Source organism: Podarcis vaucheri (genome assembly GCF_965113315.1).
Source record: "Podarcis vaucheri genome assembly, chromosome: 4".
Classification (NCBI taxonomy): Eukaryota; Metazoa; Chordata; class Lepidosauria; order Squamata; family Lacertidae; genus Podarcis; species Podarcis vaucheri.
The window spans coordinates 24772211-24787608 of NC_138762.1; the positions used below are offsets into that span (position 1 = coordinate 24772211).

General features: G+C 45.6%; 1 long non-coding RNA gene across 1 annotated transcript; it reads right to left on the reverse strand.

Annotated features, from left to right (window-relative positions):
* Window positions 1-658: 658 nt before the first annotated feature.
* On the reverse strand, window positions 659-11123 carry LOC309531107. Its single transcript, XR_014219083.1, has 3 exons — window positions 10866-11123; window positions 8704-8786; window positions 659-2300 (listed from the first exon to the last, which is right to left on the reverse strand). It is a non-coding gene; the product is annotated as an uncharacterized lncRNA (long non-coding RNA).
* Window positions 11124-15398: the final 4275 nt, after the last annotated feature.

Genomic DNA, 15398 nt, shown 5'->3' on the forward strand with positions numbered 1-15398 from the left:
ATGACATCATACCGATTATATATTTACTAACAGTTATTAGCCAGCATGTTGCGTTTGCATTTTTGTAATTGTCACAATTTGCAACACAGGGGTTTGTGTTTGTACAGAATGGGAGTTGGCAGGAGAGCTGGCTTCAGGGACCAGGCTTGGCAGATCAACTCTGTGTTATGAAGATGTGACATGAAGGCTGGCAACATTAACCCATTAACACATTAACCCAAGGGAATCCCTTGCAGGTCATGTATCTACAGCAGTCACCAGAGGAGAAATGACCACTGAGAGAAGAAACACCATGGTGAACCTGTAGCAGCACAAATGGACACCTTCATCTGCCCCAGCTGCAATGAAACATGTCTCTCCCTTATTGGTCTTTCTAATGGTTTGACTTCACCCGCAGTGGAGCACTCTTCCATTCTCTCTTGGGACAGATTTGCCTCCCATCTGAGTGGGTTGTCAACAATAGAAGGCTCAGGTGGAACCTGAGCTGGAGATCTTACCACCCCTCCAGAAAGACGTGAAGGTTGCGAAGTACGAGAGCCCCACAGGAAGAATTCAGGACTCAAGCTGGATTTTCAGTAAGGCTTTATTCAGTTACAGTCTTACAGCATTGTAAAGCCGTCTTGTTACATTCAGCATACAGGTGGAATTGCAGTACATTCTGGTGAGAAGCCATCATCTCTTCACACCCCTACCAACTAAAGTCAACCATGCCTCTTTAGACTAGCTGACAATGGATCAATTAGGCAATGCCCCATGTCTTGTGATGCTTAGTCATCCAATGCTGTTGAGTCAGCATTCCCAATGAGCACAGAGTGTTTAACTCCTTGATACCCACAACACTCCAACAGTGAAATGCACCACAGCTTCACAGCCAGTGTCAATTTCTGCTCTTGCCGCTGCAAGGCTCAAGGTGCCAGACAATTTTATGGCACCCAGCTTACCTACGGTTGAGAGAAACTGTAGCAAACGTTTCAAAATGACCGGACTAACACTCCTAATGAGATAGCACAATGTTTATTTTAATTGGCTTCTCAATCAATTAAAAAGAGAGAAGGGGGGGGGGCAAACCCCAAGATGGTTAATGAGCTAAGAACATTTAATGAGTCAATGGCCATGAGCATTCTGAAGTCTGTTACAAACACTCCCTCCCTTCTCAAAATGTTCTTTAACTCCGAGCTTTTATGGTAATACATTTAATGTAATCATGGCGGGTGGCATCAGGGCCAGGAGGCAATTTTGGCAGGGGTTGTTCGAAGACATAGTCAATGACCGACACTGCTTCCCTAAACCTTACAAATGTGGACCGATAAGGCAGACATTACAAAACAGGAGCCCACAATTACGTCTTGATCACAAATGCAGAGTTAAAAAGGAAATGGTGGAAACATTTTGGAAAGAAGCAAAGGTGGGAAATCATTTTCACGCAGAGGACCACATTTCTCCACGAATAGACTTCTGGGTGCTGCGAAGGTGGGGCCACAACCAAAGATGGTGGGAGTAGGGTGGGTGAATCTCTCAATTTCAGTTTCTCTCCGTTTCTCATTTTTCCAGTTTTAAGTTTGGTTCTCCCCATTTCACCCGCCAGGAGCGATGCTCAATGCCTTCCACGCATCACATGGCAGGACTGAGTTTCCAACCAAGATGCGCTCTCCCCAGCCCCCATTCCCAGCTTGTTCACACTTCTGTCTCAGCGACATCTATGCTGGCTTAGTCAAGTCCACAGAATGGCAGAATCTTCCATGGTTTGCTCTAGGGGAAGCTAGCTTCATGCAGACCAGATCTGTGTTGCAAAGACAGCTGCAAATGTAGCACAAAGACTGGCAATATTAACCCCACCATGTGGAAATCCCTTGCAGACGACCACAGTCCCTGGAGACAGACAGTCAGGTCATGTAGCCACAGCAGCAACCAGAGAAGGAATGAGCTCTGGAAGGAGTGCAGAAAGAAGAAATGTCATGGTGAATCTGAAGCAGCACAACCGGACACCTTCATCTTCCCCAGCTGCAACAAAGCATGTCTCTCCCCTGTCGGTCTCTACAGCCACAGCAGGCGCTGTAACCTTCCAACAGTTTGGCTCCACCTCCAAAGGCACTCTCCTCCATTGCCTCCCAAGGCAGATGGATGCTAGCAATCCCAACCAGCTGGGCACTGCAGGCCAGGGAAGAGATCATGGGTAGGGGAGACAATCTCCAGACAATCTCCCTACTCCGGCTTGCTTCACCAGCTGATCAGGAAATGGTTCAACAAAAAACAAAAAAAACCCAAGAGACTGCTTCTTCAGGAAGCTTTTAATAACCTTCCTATAAGAATGAAAAGGAGGCATTAATGAAGGAAAATATGGTATCAGAGGAAAAGAAAACTAATCACTAGAATTAATTGGTACTTTTTACTAATATTCCCCCGAGAAACATTTAAAATGTTCCCCTCACCCAGCTTTCAATTTTAAATATATACCAGCTATATATTTAGCATTCTGGAGCCATCAGCATTTACAAATTTATTCATTGCTTGGAAAAATTTCAAGCTCCATTGAATGATTTACCAGAACTCTTCTGTATCAGAATTTTTTCAAAGAGAAAACAAATCTTGAGACTTTTAATTAAAAGGAGCTGAGATGAAATTAAAAGAGAAATCTCATTTGCTTTGCCTAGAACAACAAATGAAATGTGTAAAAGAGCCCTATTTCGCACGATCACAAAAGTCTACTTGCGTGGCAAAACAACAACAACTACACACCTTCAAAAACTCATCCCAGGCATTTCAGAAACAGCTGGGAAGTTTTTTTAGACACAACATTAAATTTCAGTGAGACTGCTCTAATTAAACTGAGGGTTTTGGTTTAACATTTCTGTATCTTCAAGCAATCACATAATTAGAAAAACTTATTTAAAAAAACGGATATACCTTCAGGTAAAAGAAATATGAATTGCACTGTGTTTCCAAGGAATTCATTTCCCACTTGTCCTTTGTTTCATTTTGCCAACATTTCCCCCCAAAATCTAAAAATGCAGCTATTTTAATGAAAATACAAATGTTGCACTGTTTGATTGTGAACCAGAGCACATTTCTGAGCACTTTGAAGAAACGACAAAGGTCCTGACTGAAACAAATGCATGAACAGGTGTTGGGTGAAGGGAAGAGATGGGGAGGAGCAAAAGTGCAAAGTTTGCTAAGTGAAAAGGTGGCTTGAGTGCACAGGATGCAGCCATCTTGTTGAAGCTAAGCAGGCATGGATCTGGTGAGTGCCTGGATGGGAGGCCATCCAAAAACTCTATGTATGCTGCCTTGAGTTCCAGAGTTTCACATGAAAGGGGGAGTGGCTCTTATGCCACTCTGAGAATTTGTATCTCTGTCAGGAATAGGTAAAGATAAAGGGACCCTGACCGTTAGGTCCAGTCGCAGATAACACTGGGGTTGCGGCGCTCATCTCACTTTACTGGCTGAGGGTGCCGGCATACAGCTTCCGGGTCATGTGGCCAGCAGGACTAAGCCGCTTCTGGCAAACCAGAGCAGCGCACGGAAACACCGTTTACCTCCCCGCCAGAGCGGTACCTATTTACCTACTTGCACTTTGACGTGCTTTCGAACTGCTAGGTTGGCAGGAGCAGGGACCGAGCAATGGGAGCTCACCCCATCACGGGGATTCGAACCGCCGACCTTCTGATCAGCAAGTCCTAGGCTCTGTGGTTTAACCCACAGTGCCACCCTTAACACAAACTACAGCTCCCAGAATTATTTAAGGGATGTTGTGATAGTTTAAAATACCCTCCAACATTCCTCAGATGAAAATAGAGATATTTATCACTCCCCTCCAATTGACCCCCATTTTGTGTGTGTCCTCGCCCCCAGAAGCATGAATGCCACAATCACTACACCAACAAGATATAGCGCACACACCCCACCACCTTCCTAAGAAAACCCCTTAATCCCAATTTTATTTTATTCGTTTGTAGATTTGCAAAAAGAAAAACACAGGCCAACAAATAAATTTTAGAAAGGGGAAAGACTAGATGCAGACGCACGAAGCATTAACAAATAAATAAAATCAACACTCCTTGCAATCCGTTTCCCCTTTCTTCTTGCCCAGGGCAGCCCTGCCCTCTGCTTGACTCTCAGAGCTGGCACATCACGTGGGGCTGGGCTCCAGCCACGGCAGCCTCTCTTCCTCCTCGCCCACTCTCCAGAAGCCACTACGAGCTGTCGAAGAAGAAGAAGAAGAAGAAGAAGAAGAAGAGGAGGAGGAGGAGTTTGGATTTGATATCCCGCTTTATCACTACCCGTAGGAGTCTCAAAGCGGCTAACATTCTCCATTCCCTTCCTCCCCCACAACAAACACTCTGTGAGGTGAGTGGGGCTGAGAGACTTCAGAGAAGTGTGACTAGCCCAAGGTCATCCAGCAGCTGCATGTGGAGGAGCGGGGAAGCGAACCCGGTTCACCGGATTACGAGTCTACCGCTCTTGACCACTACACCACACTGGCGGGTGGCAGCGGAAGCCATGGAGAAGTCATGGGAGGCTCCCTCACAGCCCCCGCTGCTGCCATCTCTTGGGATGAGCACCAGCTCATTCACCTCCCCGAGTTTGGCAGCAGTGGCAGGGGAAATAGGGACATTCTGGGATCAAATCAAAAGTCGGGATGGCTTTCATAGTTCCAGGACTGTCCTTGAGAAATAGGGGCGCTTGGGGGGTATGGTGTCATAGCAGGATGCGGGTGGTACTGTGATCTACACCACTGAGCCTCTTGGGCTTGCCGATCGGAAGCTCAGCGGCTTAAATCCCTGCGATGGAGTGAGCTCCCGTTGCTCAGTCCCTGCTCCTGCCAACCTAGCAGTTTGAAAGCACGTCGATAAATAGGTACCGGCTCCAGCAGGGAAGGTAAATGGCGTTTCTGTGTGCTCTGGCTTCCGTCATAGTCCTCCGTTGCACCAGAAGCGGTTTAGTCATGCTGGCCACATGAGCTGGAAAGCTGTCTGTGGGCAAACACCGGCTGCCTTGGCCTGAAAACGAGATGAGCGCCGCAACTCCCTAGTCGCCTTTGACTGGACTTAACCGCCCAGGGGTCCTTTACCTTTACCCATCATTGCACTTTAAATGCGTTGTGTCAATGTGACCTGAGTTTCAGAGGGGGGTGAGTAAGCCAAAAGGAAGGATACAAGAGACTTTAAGAGAGACAGAAAAAATTGGTATCATCTGGATATAATTAGGCAAAGAAGTCCAAGTGTAAGAAGCAGCAAATTGTTTGCTTTCATACTCTTGGAGGCCTGATGTTTCCATTGCTCTATGCACTGCACTGCCAGAAAAAGCAAGTACAGTGGTACCTCTGGTTACGAACTTAATTCATTCCGGAGGTCCATTCTTAACCTGAAACCATTCTTAACCTGAGGTACCACTTTAGCTGATGGGGCCTCCCGCTGCTGGCGTGCAATTTCTGTTCTCATCCTGAGGTAAAGTTCTTAACCTGAGGTACTCCTGTCACGCTGATGTGACCCAGATCCAAGGACATGACAACTAGCAGAGTCCAAACAGAGGCTTAGCCTTGAGGAGTAACATCTAAGCCTAATTTATTGCAAATTACATCAAACGTAACAGAACAAAGAAAAACGGCTTCTCCCTCTGTTTTTCTTCCTCGGAAACTGCAAAAGCAATAGCTATACAGAGTGGAAACAGCGTATCTCCCTTTCCGCTCACAAGACCCAATAATCAGTGCTGGAATGTAAACAGACATGTGACATGTAACAGTCCCACACATCTGCAGCACGGGAGGAATGGAATTCTCCACACTTCTGGGTTAGTGGAGTCTGTAACCCGAAGTATTTGTAACCCGAGGTGTTTGTAACCTGAGGTACCACTTTAATCCTGTCTCTCAAATACATCCAGCATACCACTATTATATGTATGTATTTACTCTGTTCCCCCAAATCAATATCTCATCCCCTTCATAATTCTCTGGATTTCCTTTTGTTTGGATGCATCTTTGCTGTATTCGGTGAAACTGTCAACAAAATTTCTTTCATTCTCCCTGATACATTGCTCTTGTGCAGTAAAATTTCTCCCACCTGGCTCGCTGTGCAGGTATCATTTGCCCTGAATTCCTGTTTGATTGGCTTGAGCCAAAATTGCTATTTACATTAGAAGACAACTTTGGGAAAAGGAAGAAGAAGAAACATCCCAAACCGCCACATACCATAATAGGCTATTGCCTGAACAAGGAATCCCAGAGTCAGGAGAGCGAGCAGAGCAGCACTTTAAATTCTCAACTGTATTTCAGCAGTGAAATTGGATTGTGCAAACAGACGATACGACTACAAGCAGAACATTAGCTTGTGAACAAAATTTGGGTTTTGATTTAACAGTCAGATACTTGAAGGAGGGAAATTACTCCTCGTTAGTTTGAAGGATCCCCAAAGATTTTCATGTTACTGGGGAAAATATTTGATAAATACTTGGCTCCTGCAGCTAACGTTCCACTCCAAATTCTTATTTCCTAGGGGGATATGCCCTGTTGGTTTTGGTAGAACTCATTTTTAAGAGAGGGAATAGAACAGTCAGGAGGGAGGTCCTGGCGTTAGGATGTTTGTCTCCCCATTGCCACTAGGGACAGCCAGGGATGAGAAGGGATAGACTTAAAAGCACTTCAGAATAATATTAGGATGCAGGTTTATACCTGAATGCAGGTTTATACCTGAATGGGGATGCGGGTGGCGCTGTGGGTTAAACCACAGAGCCTAGGACTTGCAGATCAGAAGGTCAGCAGTTTGAATCCCCGCGACGGGGTGAACTCCCGTTGCTCGGTCCCTGCTCCTGCCAGCCTAGCAATTTGAAAGTGCAAGTAGATAAATAGGCGGGAAGAAGAAGAAGAAGAAGAGTTTGGATTTGATATCCCGCCTTTCACTCCCTTTAAGGAGTCTCAAAGCGGCTAACATTCTCCTTTCCCTTCCTCCCCCACAACAAACACTCTGTGAGGTGAGTGGGGCTGAGAGACTTCAAAGAAGTGTGACTAGCCCAAGGTCACCCAGCAGCTGCATGTGGAGGAGCGGAGACGCGAACCCGGTTCCCCAGATTACGAGACTACCACTCTTAACCACTACACCACACTGGCTCTCAAGGTAAACGGTGTTTCTGTGTGCTGCTCTGGTTCGCCAGAAGCAGCTTAGTCAGGCTGGCCACATGACCTGGAAGCTGTACGCCGGCTCCCCCGGCCAATAAAGCGAGATGAGCGCCGCAACCCAAGAGTCGGCCATGACTGGACCTAATGGTCAGGGGTCCCTTTACCTTTACCTTATACCTGAATGAGGCATTACAGAGGGCACAAATGAATTTGAGATGGAGAGCATTACAGAGGCAGGGAGCCATCAGAGAAAAAACCTGTTGTTGTGTTGCCACACCATGGACCTCCCATGGAAAGGGACACACAAAGAAGGGTCTCAGATGACAATAGCAAGGGTCCGAGATGGTTCAGATGAGGAGATGCACAGAGGTACAGGGGCCCCAAGCTACATAAGGCTTTATAGGTCAACACCAGCACGTTGAATTGGACCCGGAAACTAATTGGTAGCCACTGCAGCCAGGCCAGGACCAGTGGGATGTCCCCAGGTCTTCTTGCGCCGGTGAGCAACCTGGCCACCAAATTCTGCACCAGCTGCAGTTTCCAAACTATTTTCAAAGGCAGTCCTGTGTAAAATGCCTTGCAGTAATCCAACCTGGAGGTTACCAGAGCATAGACAACAGGAATTAGGCTATCCCTGTCCAGGAGAGGCGCCTATTCCCTATCTGTATCTTTCTTTGAGGTTGGGTGAGGATTGTGGCCAGAGAAGATGACACAGAGAAGCCCCAAAGCAGGAAATGAAGGCCATTGCCCTTTCCTGCCCTTGCTTCCAGCAACTGATATTCACTAGCCTCTTGCCCCTGAATAGGAAGGTTGCATATAGCCTTTATTTATTTATTAAATATATATATATATATACATATCGCTGTATCATTAAAAAAAACCCAACTCACATACAAATTTAAAATCAGAGACCATCCACTATTATGGAAACATGTTTTCTTAATTGTTTTCATAAGTCTGGCAGCATAGAAAGATTCTCAGCAGGCATTCTAGGTTGAAACAGTGCCACTAAGATCCATCAGTGGAGATGATACAAAAGCATAAAATTGCAGAATTGTAGAGTTGGAAGGGGCGCTGAGGATCAAGTCCAACTCCCTGCAGTGCAGGAATACACAGCTATCGAACCTGCAACCTTGGTGTTATCAGCACCACACTCTAACCAACTGAGCTATCCAAGCATCCCAGGTGCCACTTACAAGAGTAGATCTTTGCTGCTACGTTTGCCCCAGAATGCTTACAAGCCTTCCTCTGAAATTCAGTTTCAGCACATCTTGGGGTCTGCAGTGTACTTGAAGACCGGAATCCCAAGACACCACAGAGCTGTTGTCGTCTCCATGACAACAGCCAGCTAATTACTAGAGGGTGGCATGGCTGTGGCCACACCATTAGCTGAGATCAGAGGAACCACTTCTGCAAACAAAACTGTTTGCGATAATGTTGGTCAAAAGGGATGGTGGCGTACCAAACAGACAACCGCAAAGCCTGTAGGAGCTCTGGAGGTAAGGGGTCCCTGGGGGTCTTTTCTTTTTCCTGCCTTCATTTTACAGTGGGCTACATCTAATGAGTCCCATCTGTTCTGGTGCTACATACTGTACTTTGAACCGGTGAGGATAAGGACATCAGCAGGACCCTCAGAGATTTCAGAGTCAAAAGATTCTAATGAACAGATGAAAGTGATCTTGAAGAGATAAAAGACAACATGTCAAATGGTGATTAGTGGACTTGAACACTTTGATCACTCAGTTCCAACACGTTGTTGTAATTAGAGCTTTTTCCAGGGGTGGGGGATCCGAGAAGGAGCCTTGTAGATGGAATAGCTATTTAGTAGTAGCTCCTTAACTGGCAGAGCTGCAGGGGGGAAGGTAGCAGTAGATAAAACTAAGTGCCACCAACTGTGGCGGATAATTTTTTTACTTTTCATAGAGCAGTCACCTGCATCTCATTAGTGTCTATGGCTCCTACATCTCCATCATGCTTGTGGTTGGAATCAGGGCCTGCCCAATACAAAATGGCCGCCTGAGGCTAAATACAAGGTTGCACACCCTCCCTGTTCCATGAACAGAAGCCAACAGAACATGCAGTTAAATCTGGCTTCAAAACTGGTGGTGGTGTGGTGTCCTCCTGCCACACCTGAGATAGTAGACCAGATTAAGGGGCCCAGGAAAGGCTTTGAAACAATATTCGAGAATAGCACCACCGCCGTTATCTGCCGCCTGAGGTGTTTGTCTCAGTCTAACGGTAGGGCTAGCCCTGGATGGAATGCGAACTCTGCCTGGATAATGTAATGACCCAAGTCATTTAGGAGGAAACCATTTGTGGATATGGGGTATATCTCTGGCAACTATTCATGACAGATATTGGGAACATCCAGATCAAAAAGTTTCATCCACTAAATACAAGTGATAATGAATGGCCTACTAACTGGAATGTGTTAGTTCAGTATTTCAGTGTTCAGTGGTTCAGTGTGTAGGAGTTGTGAGTCGTGTCAGAGAGAGCTAGCAAAAGATCCGTGTTCTGTTCCTGTAAATAGTCCACTGTATATAATAGACACATAACTACAAGTTCCTGGTTCCTGCTTCATCTATCCTGTCTGCAGCCAAGTCGCCAATTGCTTCCGTGGATTCTGCGTTTACTCTGCTAGGTCTGACTAAGGTCCTGCAACTAGTCAGAAAGTTGCAAAACACTAAATAGGTTTTACCCATCTGCCCAACCATGGTTTGAAACAGGGTGCTGGACTAGAGCTGCCTTTGCTCTTCTTATCTCTGTTCTGGAGCTCCTCCTAACACTTTGGTTTGGTCAACACTGCCATGGAAAGGAGCCACAGTGTGCCTTGCCTAGGACTTCTCATGCTACCCGGGCAGCATGGGAAAGTATTTTACAGCAGTGGTTCCCATACTACCCAAGTAATGTGGGAAGCAAAATGGAATTCCACCCCAACCTCTAACAAAATCATTCTAAAACAGTGGGAGTTTTTTTGGAAGGAGAGCAATGTAAATTATGTCAGCCACATTTTCTTAACACATGTATACTGCAGTATGTGAAAATAACAAGGAGAAGCATTTCCTACACCATTGCAGTAATATACACTTTAGGGTTGAGTCAGTAATAAATCAATAAGTTAAGGCACAAAGGCTGCCTAGTGAAGATAATGTGCTGAATGGAGCATTTTAAGAAAAGAAAAGTCTTTCCCATTTTATATAGCCTACAAATTTGTCAGCATTTGGATGATTAGGACACTAAATATAGCACTGAGGATCTATATAGTGTTATAAACATCAGCTGCTGTGTGTTGCCAAACTCATTCCATATTAGAGTGCTGATTTGAGTGGGACAAAACTGGGTTAAAGTAGAGTAACAAAGCAACCTTATATATGTCTAATCAGAAATATTCCCCACTGAGTACAACAGGATGTATTTCGGAGTAGCACTGTATCTCAGGTGACCTTCAGTTTAGCTTGTGATTGGTGTTTGTACATGATGGTGTCGAGTCATAATTTCACATTATTATTATTATTATTATTATTATTATTATTATTATTATTATTATTTCAAATAGTATACCACCCTTTATCCAAAGATCCCAGGGCAGAGTACATTAAAAATATAATTTAGAGAGCATAATTAATAATAAAAACATAACATACAGCATAATAATACACAGCGTAATAAAATAATCATAATAACAGTTCTCCACTAAATTTAACAGGCCATAGATTACTTAACGGCTGAAGGCCTGAGTAAAGAGGAATGTTTTTACCAGGTGCCTAAAGATGTGTAATGATTGTGCTAGGCGAGCCTCTTTAGGGAGAGCATTTCAGAGATAGGGAGCCACCACAGAAAAGGCCTGTTCTTGTGTTGTCACCCTCCAAACCTCACAGAGAGGGGAAACATAGAGAAGAGTCCTCCACTTCCAGATCATCATCTTCCCACACAGTTGAAAAGAGAAGATTCAGAGTGGGACATTGGGCTGATGACATGTTGGGGCAGCCCCATGGTTGTCATGGCAGCCATGAAGTCCTGGGATGCCCTAGAACCAATCACCTTGGTATGGAAGTTGAAGTCTCCCAGAACCAGCTTCTGAGAGCTCTCAACACCACAATCAATACCAGGTCTGCTAGCTCAGACAGGGAGACTGCTGGGTAGTGAGGCAGACAGTAAACCAGAATCCCTAATCTGTCCCGATTACCCAATGGCAGGAACAAACACTCTAGATCCCCATTCAGCTGGACAGAAAGGCTGGAGAGAGAAAGATAATCACTACAGACCACAGCAACCTCCCCTGCCCAGCCCTCAAGTCTGCCCCGATGCTGGCCACCTTAAGACCCACACAGTTTCTTGCTTGAAAGTGCCATGCTAGAGACAATCTGTGTCTATTACAATACACTGTCTATTTAATAATTTAGACAAGCTGGTGGATTTACCGTGTGAAGTGGCCCAAAACCTGAGCTAAATTTAACGCCATTTAAAGTCTGGCAAGCTCCCTCTGTGTAAATGTCAATGAGGGGTGATTTGACTGATAAGCTGGTGTGTTTCATCAGTGAAAGTTTTAATTGCAATTTTACAAGTTGCCTTCCAATTAATTTGTGGTGCTATCAGCTAAGGGCGTACAAAACTGTTCAGTGTCTCCCCGTTTCTCAATTTTTCCAATCCTCAGTTCTTCACATTTACACATACCGGTAAGTTTGCATGTGCTCATGCATAAGTTTATGCATTTTTGTACTTGGCTGAAGAACCACATTGCAGGGAAGTGTATATTGCCATACGCCAGGAAAATTCCTGACACCTCCTGGTTTTCAGGTGTAAAAATAGCATCGGGGGGAAATTTTGCAGAAGCTGCAAAATAAAGTCAGGGAAAACCCAGATGTATGGCAATGCGATGGAAAAAGCAGTGGAAACAGCTACAAAAGCTTAAAATCAATATTTTTGGAGGAGGTTTCCCCCCCAAAAAGCTCAAATGTTTTGGGGACTTCCTCAAAAAGAGCTCAACAACTTTGCGGGTATCAGGAATTTTACTTTTGAAATACGGCAACCCTTATATTTTTAAGGGATGTGGGTGGCGCTGTGGGTTAAACCACAGAGCCTAGGACTTGCCGATCAGAAGGTCGGCAGTTCGAATCCCCATGATGGGGTGAGCTCCCGTTGCTCAGTCCCTGCTCCTGCCAACCTAGCAGTTCGAAAGCACGTCGAAGTGCAAGTAGATAAATAGGTACCGCTCCGGGGGGGGAGGTAAACAGCGTTTCCATGCGCTGCTCTGGTTCGCCAGAAGCGGCTTAGTCATGCTGGCCACATCACCCGGAAGCTGTACACCGGCTCCCTCGGCCAATAAAGCGAGATGAGCTCCGCAACCCCAGAGTCGGTCTCGACTGGACCTAATGGTCAGGGGTCTACCCTTTACCTTTAATATTTTGAAAGACAACTACTGATTCGCCTGTTGCTTTGGAAAGTGATGGTTAGGATGGGTTGGCTTTAAATGCAAGCAGAATTAACTCTCTCCCCCTTCCCTGCTGCCAACAAACAAAGCCTCCAGAACTCTGGAGAACCTTAAAGGATCTCCTGCTATAGCTCTCCTACCAAGATGTCCCAGCCTGGTTGTAAGCCCTGGACCGGTGGCAACAACCAGCACACAAAGATGTATAATGGCCAAAGACATTTTGATGCCTGAAATGAAGCAAAGAAAGGCCCACAAACACCCACACCCAAAAAACTGAATTGTATCATTCAGATAACCGTTCCTGCCTTCATCTAGGGATGGGGGAGAATCATAGAATTGTGGAGTTGGAAGGGTTCCAAGGGTCATCTAGTGCAACTGTCTGCAATGCAGGAATCTCAACACGTGTTGGTGTCCCATGCAATTTGATTCAGTTTGCATTTAAAGGCAAACTTGCTGAATTTGCTTACATGCTTACATGCACGGAAACACAGCCACCCTTTGAAATTGACATTTCTCTGAATCCTACAGTACAGTTCTCCAGCCAAGTAATGTGCACAGAAACAGACATATATGTACTAAGGTTAAGTGTGCATGTACATGAAATCAACATGCAAAAAAAATGTATTATAGTGGGGAAATTGCTTTGGAAAAATGTGTACACTGGGGAAAATCACGCTAAAATGCTGGTGAATTTTCATTATAACTTTTTTTCCGGGGCGATCCCTAAAGTGATGCAGAAATGTGGAGAACCGAAGAACCAAAGCTGGGGGAAATGAGAAACCAAAATTACCATATTTATCACCCTAAATTCCTCTGCCCAAGGCTGCCTGCTTCACTCTGCCGTGTGGCAGCGCTAACCTTGAAGCCGGATGTCAGGGAACTGCCATCAGCTCAGAGGCGAGAGGCGGAAGGGCAGTTGGGTTACAGGGAGCCTCCAAAGATCATGAGAAGCAGCACTTCCTCCCCTCTCTGCACAGTCGTTTTACGCGCAGAGAGGGGAGGCGTAGGATGGGGGTCAAACGACTACTCTGCTGGGGAAAGTTTAAGGACCGCCCACTCACAGATTCTGCTAGCGAGTGAGCAGACATGGAATCGATCTGCATTGTGAATGTTCTGGACAGATAATAAAGCCTTGAAAAGATCGTGGGGAGTCTTGCCTGTTTGCTCTCGAGCAACCACGCCGGCATACATAACACCAGGTTTCCAGACTCTAAAATGCAAAGTCTGTCATGGAGGAAATGTACCTTGCGGGTGCCATTGGCGAGGACACACACAAAATGGGGGTCAATTGGAGGGGAGTGATAAATGTCTCTATTTTCATCTGAGGAATGTTGGAGGGTATTTTAAACTATCACAACATCCCTTAAATAATTCTGGGAGCTGTAGTTTGTGTTAAGGGTGGCGCTGTGGGTTAAACCACAGAGCCTAGGACTTGCTGATCAGAAGGTCGGCGGTTCGAATTCCTAGCCAGGACACTCCAACGTTGGAGAGAAGTGGGGAAATCAGTATAAGTTGTACTGCATTTCTATTTAATGCATGTTGTGTCTGTTTTGATTCATGCTCTGAGCCGCCTTGGGTCCTGCACTGGGAGAAAAGCGAGATATAAAATAAATATACAAGCTGGCACTTGACAATTACCTCAGCAGCCTCACCAGGCCATAGTAAAATGAACCCAGAAGCCTTTTAATTTACAGGCCAAACAAAAGTTTATTTTAATTAAAAGTTAGAAACCAATTTCCACTGGAGATGCCTGGAAGAGAGCCCAGAAAGAAGGGGGGGGGGAGAGAGAGACATTATGATATGACAACATAAACCAAAGATAGTTTTTTTAAAAAAATCCATTGGGGAAATGAATCTGAAATAAGACAAGGGCATCTAAAGAAGAGTGCTTGATAAGCTGTGCAGTGCAGAAAATAACTTGCTACAAGAAACAAGGTGTGTGATTAAGGGATTAAGGGGAGGTGGGAGTTGTGTGAACATGCCTTCTATGCAGCGTGTCAGATTTTCTGGAGTACCATAAATATTCTCTTCCCTCAAAAAGTAGGATTGGGGCAGGGGTGCCAGCTCCTGGGGACAAGCCCTTTTGGGCCTCCTCAATATTTTGGGGAGTGAGAGCTGTTGGCCGCCCCCCATCACCCTTGCAAACCTCTGGATGGGTGGATCCTGAGCCCAGATATGCTAGATGCCCGTGCAAAGCAAGCCTTATGCTGGCAGGTGGCAACATGGCGAAGGCTTTTGTTGGACTGCCACTTGCATCAGCCATCGGCCCCTTTGCAGGCTTTGTGGTATGGGAAGATGGGAGCTGTGGGGAGCTAGCCATTATCTGCCGAGTAGAGTTTGAAACGGGAGGATCTCTGGTTGAGTCCCTCGCCCTGACTCAGCCAAAGATAACACTGGGCAAGTGTATGTCTCCAAAAGGGGGCATTTCAGGGGTGTGATGCGCATGGAACAGGGCAGGGAGAGACTTAGCTTCCATTCCAGATTCCATTTAGCTTGGTCACATCGCCTAGCAACCAAGCAGAAGTCGCAGGGCCAAGAAAGGTGGTGAAAGTCAAACTCTATTTTGAACGCTTGTTTTCCCTTTGCTCTGCCGGCTGTAGCCCCACTCCCAGGTGGAGTTTGGAATAGGAGTAAGTCACACCAGCTTAATTTGCCTCAGTGTAAATTGTGTTGGCTTCCTATAGTTTGAACACCCTGCCCACCCAACAAGATCTGGAAGATCTCGCACGCAAAACCATCTGCTAGGGCAGGTATAGAGAGTAAATACAATTAAAAATACTTACATCCTGAGACTTGAATGGCAGCCTAGAAGTCAAGACTTTCATCTCTCCTTGTGCTCGTCTGAGTTCAGGATTCTAA